Consider the following 7,423-nt stretch of genomic DNA (forward strand, 5'->3'; position numbering starts at 1 on the left):
AAATCGTATACACTATGAGTGTTTTCAGAATTTTAAGTTATCCTAAATCATAAGGACCCCACAAACAGACCGTGATTACAACACAAAAATGAATCCCAAAAGGGGCACAGTAACATTCATTTAAATGCTAATGCAGCTCAAACCAATGTAATACTTCCCTATCCTTCACCTATGGATAAGATATCAGATGTTTGGTGAAAGAGCTTACGTTTCTCTGTGTTGTGAATACGAAAAGATACAAGATCTCTCATGCAGTACTACTAGTCCCCTATTTTATTTCTCACTGAAATAGATTTTGAAACATCATGTATGGTGTTAGCTGGAATTCTTTCCTTAATCTTCAATAAATGCTTTGTTTAACACTTAAGGATTGTAACTTCATCAGAAACTTTAAATCCCTTCTCTTGGTACAAGCTATGGGCCTGATTCTGAAAGCACATGCATACAGTACTTTTATTGCTGTCAGCCAGAGATATATATGCAGAGTGCTTGCAATATTGGGCCCTCTGCTAGTAACCTGCCCATCACTAAAGTTTAACTGTTTCTCAGCTGCATACGCTGAAGTAATCCATGGGTATTCTGTGCATTATGCCTCATCTGGAATGTGGGGATGCAGTCTGACTTTTAATATTCAATGCTAGAATGACCAAACTGAAATCTAATAATATTCATATGGTTCTTTAAACATTTTTAAAAGTAACATTGCGATACAGTATACAATGCAAAACTATTTATTGTACCTCTGGGCCGACTCTTCTAAAAACTGTAGCGTTTAAATCTTCCTTTGTCAAGCCTGAAATAATGTATATAATTAAAATAACGTAAAGTTTTATTTTCATGTTTTTATACTTACAACATGATTGGAATACATAATGTATTAGTATTTCAATTACAGATAATGTTGATTGGATAGTACACATCTTGGTTAAAAAGCAGTAATCATAGTTTAATATCCGTGTTAAGGTACATCAGTATATTGCTATATAAAGTCTGTTTGTGTGCATTTAAGTGAAAAAATAGTCAAGAATGATGACAGCTGTCTAAGGGTTTTCTATTCATTTTGTATGAAAACTGTTATGGAACAACCAAAATGTTTATGAACTTTTCTTGTGTAAATTTCAAAATGTCCTTTACTGTAGGTTTTTGTTTACCTTACTTCTTCTTTGTTAAATGGGTATCAGTACAAAGCTGGACATACACTTTCTAAGACTTCTGAAGACATTAACGTTCCCAGTTTTTCAAGTGTACCTATATGGAAAATGTTTCTGATTTTATTTTTAAATCTAACACATGATGGCTTTTCTGGAGTGCTGTACAAACGTCAATCATACATAAAACATGTTCTTAAAAAAAGGCAAAAGACCCTTAATTTGTTTGTTTAGTATTATTGAAATCTGATTTCTTACTCAAAAAATGTTTTAATAAACTGCCGCACAGAGCAGATCTATTTGTCCCTACAGAAGTGGTGTCCTTGAAGAATTCTGCAAGACAATGCAAACCTTTCATGCATGAAAGAAAGTATTTCACATAAGAGTAAATTTACTGTGGTTTGCATTACCTCTGAACAAAATCATTTAACTTTCTTGTCAATAATACACTTGTACTTTCTGTATATAGCCCTCTTAATGATGCCTGTAAGGCAGTGCTGTAAATTGGTGCAATCAAATATTTATTTGTGTCTGACTGTACCTAAAAACTGTCAAACATTTCCTGGATCAGTAATTTTGATTTCAACAGATGATTGATATATTATCAGCAGAGGAAATGACCCTTGGCAAGTATTTAAAGTAAATGTTAATGGTCCTGCTATTATAAATCAATTCTAGAGCTGTAAAAAACAGTTTATAATAGCAGTGAGTAAGTATTAAGTCAAGGTTGAAGAGATTTGTCAGATAAAAGTTACAAGGTATAGATCATAGTGTGGAACACGTCTTGACAGAGTGTTTGTCTTGTGGACCTTCTCCCGTCCTACTGATGGTTGCACAACACCCCCATGGCAATGATATAGAAAAATAATGTATTGCAAGCATTAGTATGTTTTTACCTGTCTTTTGATACAACTTATCACCTTACAACAGCACTAGCATTAGGTGACGGTCCACCACCATGAGACCACCAGCAAGCGCTCTCTGGATCAGTTGTGTCTATAGGCTACCCACTTCTATTTTCCACTATCGCAGTAGTCATTTTACGTTCTCTTTTTTTATCCAGGAAAGAAAGCCTAAAGCTTTTTTAGGAGAGGGAGAGAGAGGTCAGGCCCTAATTAACATAAAGTTTGATACTGTAGTGAGCACTCTGGCCACAATTTAGCAAAACATTTAAGCATGTGCTTAACTCTCAGCACTTGTGTAGTCTCATTGGAATCACTGTTTAATATATAACATCGAATATTACATCTAATGTATTTTATATGATATATGTAACATACCACAAATTCCTATGCAGTGGTGATATCCATGTGATGAATTGTGTTTATTATGCACCTTTGACTTCCTCTTTTGCACTCTGGCCACTAGTTCATTTCTGCTCAGGCCACTTCCAAGAGTCCAAACTTCTGAGCTGCTTCAGACAGCCCCATTTTTAAATACCACTGGATAGAAAACGGTTTCTCTTTTTCTCATAGAGAGTTACCCTTCATACAGAGCATAGGACAAGCAATACCTATAGCTACAGCTATTACCTTGGAACCTATGAGAACTAGAAACAAGCACTTTGTAACACAGGAAAGCAAACATTCCCCACTTGATTCTTAGTCCTGGAAGGTCCCAGTGCATCAGACCTTAAAACTGCCATATTGCATACCGCAAAGCTACTTCAGGTCATTATTAGAGGTTTCTAAAATGTATTAATGACAGCTGTATTCCTCCTCCAAGGCCTTGGCAGTTCAATTAATTGTTAATAAATAGGTCAGAGTGTGGAGCTTGCATTTGGCTTTATAGGTGTAGGGGTATGAAAATCATTTTAATAATTTTAAAAAAAATCTTTAAGATAGGATTTTTGTAAAAATATGGCAGAAACAAAATATATAATGGTACACTGCAGTCTGAAGGTGTCACTGACACTCACTGAGGGTGGCCTGTCTAGCTGCCTTGTAGCTTTGGCACTTGCGAGTAATGAGGCCTTCCCACACTTCACTAATCTTCATACCATTTTACACATCATCAGGTACAGTCTTTCTCTCCCTCTTGCACCCCTCTCATAATCCTTCCTCACACACTTATTTGAGTTATATACTTTCTATCTGGGTGTATGTTTAAAACGTATAATTAGTTGACGTAATGCTGAAATTAAAAAGAGAGAGACAGAATAATCTGGCAGTCATTTGCCTCATAGTATCTGGTTGTGGCATTAAAGTGACAGAATGAAAGATGATAGATTTGGGAAGGTTCTTGGGTCATCTAGATTCTAGGCCAGACTCTTAATTCAAGTAGCATCATCTTCTAGAACGATCTCATTAGGACTTTATCTGATCTGTTTTGAACATCTCTAATGAATAATGAGAGTGACTCAGCTACCTCTCTATACAGTTCATTTCAATGCCTAATTTACTTAATTGTTAAGAAAATATTTTTATTTATACTTAATGGAATGGTGTCCATATTTAGCTTTAGACTATTACTCCTCGTATTCCTCTAAACTACAGGAAAAAGACACTTCTCAGTCCTATTAATAACAATAAAACATTTGTACAGGTCACCCATTTCTGCACCTGCTATTCCATCAAAAATTCCCACTGATTAACATGGGAACCTCCCAAATATATCTTGGGGTAGAACTGGGTCACTGACTAAACTTGCACTCCCTTTATATTGTAGGTCAACATCATCTCTTTTTATGGGCCTGATCTAAAGCCCAATGCCTCCATGGGGGTCTTTCTATTGACCTCAGTAAATTTTGAATCCTTTTATTCTAGTTACATTTTCTAACATTTTCTGAATTTAGGCCACATGTCTGCAATGTGATATGCAACCGATATGCAACTGAATGCTCTTATGATCAAATAATAATAGTCATAATACAGCTATCACCATTAAAAGTTAGGATTAAAATTACCATGCAACAATATCTGGAGTACCAAATTTGGGTTCAGTCCTGCTCCAATTGACATCAAATGGCAAAACTCCCACTGACTTCACTGATACAGATTTAAGCTCTTATTGTTGCCTATTCTACGCATAGAGAAATAAGTGCAGTATCTCACATATGGTACACGTGGTAACGGTTAGCAAATGTTGACTTTTCAATACCGACCACTGTATAGTTCAAGCACCACAGCTGCTCTTTTTGAAGGTTATATTTTAAATATAAAAATAATAAAATACCTTTACATTACATTAAAACCCCCAAGATACAAACAAAAACCTAAAGGTGTGATCATAAAAATGTATCTCATAGAGAGGTCAAAGAGCAGAGAATAATTAAAACAGAAAACATCTCTGAAAATTGTGCTTTCCATCCTTTCTTATGTGGGGAGAGATGATCTGATGTAGATGTTCTGGATGAATTAGTTTCAAACTTCAGGGATCAAGAAGTAATATGAGTTGAGAGGCTACGTCTCCTATTGTAAACATCTTATGGCTTGGTCATCCACTCTGCTGCCACAAGCAAAGGTGATGCAAATCTAGGACAGGTGTGGAAATGCAAATTCCATGGCATGCTCCCTTCTTGTCCTCAAAGGGGGAGGAGTATCAAAAGGAGACAGTGAAGGAGCAGGTCTATAGGAAAGAAAAGAACTTGGAGAGCACTGTGTCTGAGATCAAAGGAGGAGAAAGTGTTCTATTATATCAAAGGTGGTAGATGTGTTGGATGAAAGAATGAGGATGAAAAAGATGTCTTGCAGCTTGGCCAGAAAGAGATCATAGAAGAATGCAGTCAGGGGAGGTGCTTTAATGGAGTGGAGGGTGCAGACATGACTGCAGGTGAACAATGAGAGAGTTAGTAGGGTGGAAGTTGAGGCAGTGGGTAGAGACAGCAGGTGTACTTTCCAGCACTGTAGAGATTATACTTAGAATTCAGTTATTTTCAAGAGTAAGAGTGCATTGCCCGTGTATTTTTGAAATAATGTTTGTGCTTTTTATTTTGATGGTAAATATGCCAAGAAAATGTGAAAATGAAATTTGTTTCCAAAGCCTAATTTTGTATCCATTGTACACAAGGATATTGGTTGCTTATCATAGGGTTGCTCATGAGGGACCTTCTGGCATTAACTTCATTGAAGAAAGTGGAGAACATTGTTTAAAGTAGATTTGAAGGACTTTGCATCCCAGAGTTTTCTATCCAACTTCCAAGTTTTATACTACACTAATCATCATGCTAGCTAAGTGACAAAAAGATGTATAAAAATAGGTCAAATTTTGGACCTGTCACTCTTGACAATTTTCTTTACAAATAAGATAATTTTAAATATTTTTCAATATTTTAGTGATTTATTTACTCATTTCAATTCAATTCACAGCTGTCAATATACATTTTGGGCTACTTTACTATCTTCAAATGGTGGGGGGGAAAGTCCACCAAATTTCATTTTTCTGTTTCTAAAACACTAGACTCTTGTCACATTGCCAAAATTACTAAACAATATAAAATACCTTTGAGTTTTACTTGAACTTTTTTTTGCACGTGTTGTTGATTTTTGAATTTGTTTGAAAACACACAACCAAGTAATTAATTTTGTTAAAGTATTAGAAAATAAATCTTTTTGGAATATATAAATCTATTTTTTTTTGCAATCTCCTATATATTTCTTATATTGGGCATTTATCATTCTCTTCACTCTACTTATTTAACCTCTTCATCAACTAACCAGCAGAATCTTTGCCTCACTAAAAGAATTTGGAAGCCACTTAATAAACACAGTAGGAAATGACAAGGAAATGTGAGGCTCTTTGGTAAAATCCTGGCCCCACTGAAGTGGCTGGCAAAACTTCCATTAACTCAGATAGTCCAGAATTTCACCCGAGATGTTTACTAAATAATAAGCTAAACAATCTTCCTCAAAAGGGACAATTCAAGCTAGGGCAATAATTGTTATTGCCAGATGCAAAAGATGGTTTCTTGGGCCTAATAATTCACCACTCATTTGGGTAAAGATTGCACCTTACTTTCCACTAGGAAAGTAACAACTCCGCCAACAATGGATCCAAATAACCTGCCAGTTTAACTAGATATAAGGGTCATCAATCCAATTCATACCACAAGGTCCTACAGAATCTCTGTGGGTGAAACTGGCCAAGATTCATACACCTGCTTTTAGCTGTGGTAAGGACTATTCTGCACCTCTTGCTGCCATGGTCTGGCACAAGTTAAGAGTTTAACTGATCGACATAGACAATAGTGAGGCAAACATATCTCTTTGTTCATTAATAGATTGTTGAAATCAAAATCTCCTATGTAAATTCATATATAAACAAAATTTCCTCACAATGCACATATGACAGTAGCATCACTCCCAAATAATTGCTAGTCACAGATTAATTCTGTGGTGTTAAATTTGTTCAGTTCCTTTCCAAAATGCAGAAAATAAAGCAGATGATGATCTTCTTTTCAGAAGTAGTGGGAGAAATCCTGGCCTCACTGAAGACAGTGGAAGAACACCCATTGACTTCAATTGGAATGATTTAACTTAAAAAATTTTATTCACCATGGTGGCTGTACTTAATTGATACACTTGTTTGCCTCAAAACTGACTGATCTCAAAAACACTTGTGATTCAGTTTTGTCCTTTATTGTTCTCCCCTCTTGTTCTAGAAGAACTGATGATGTGTGATTAATTTATTTTTCTATAATATTTCATTTTAAACTTTCCATAGGAGGAATCTTTCTAATTTGTACTTTTAAACATTGTATGAGCAAGATAATGCTGTTTGTGGAGAGAGCTCTATTCCTGAGATCTTTTGAGGACTGTCTTTTTTTTTTTTTTTTTTCATATGGTGATTTTCTATGTAAGCAGGGGGATTATGTTTTGCTAAATTATTTTTTGTAGTATTGGTATGGTATTTTATGCAGCGTATACACAAATAACATCATGTTATTTATCAATTTTTAAAAACTTACTTTTATCTCATTTACACCAATGTAAATCAGGAGTAATGACAAACAGTAAAGTTACATTAGTGTACAACTGATGTAAGTGAAGGAAGAATCTAGCCTACAATAATTTATTTTCTCATTTTTCTTTATAATAACTTATATTTAAACTATTTCTAATTAGAAATAATAAGATGACCAAAATAGGTGAATTAATGCAAAACTAGCATAATTGTGAATTCATATAGGTTTGGAGTGAATTATTATAAATGATGGCATCAATTACAGAATAACACTGGACCTTGAGTACTTGCTATGTATTGGAAACCATTAGGCGAGCCAATAGATTTTCAGGATACACATTACAATGAACATACTCTGAGCTACTGAAGTCTCT

The 7,423-nt window shown here is 35.0% G+C and overlaps 1 protein-coding gene across 3 annotated transcripts in view; it reads left to right on the forward strand.

Annotated features, from left to right (window-relative positions):
* The window catches only part of GRIA2 (glutamate ionotropic receptor AMPA type subunit 2), a 112,192-nt gene extending 110,823 nt beyond the window's left edge, over window positions 1-1,369 (forward strand). For all 3 annotated transcript variants that reach the window (XM_048847503.2, XM_048847500.2, XM_048847498.2), the window contains one exon: window positions 1-1,369. This exon is cut by the window's left edge and continues 1,494 nt beyond it. The gene's annotated coding sequence lies outside the window, so the exon portion shown is untranslated.
* Window positions 1,370-7,423: the final 6,054 nt, after the last annotated feature.

Source organism: Caretta caretta, chromosome 4, assembly GCF_965140235.1.
Source record: "Caretta caretta isolate rCarCar2 chromosome 4, rCarCar1.hap1, whole genome shotgun sequence".
Taxonomy (NCBI): domain Eukaryota; kingdom Metazoa; phylum Chordata; order Testudines; family Cheloniidae; genus Caretta; species Caretta caretta.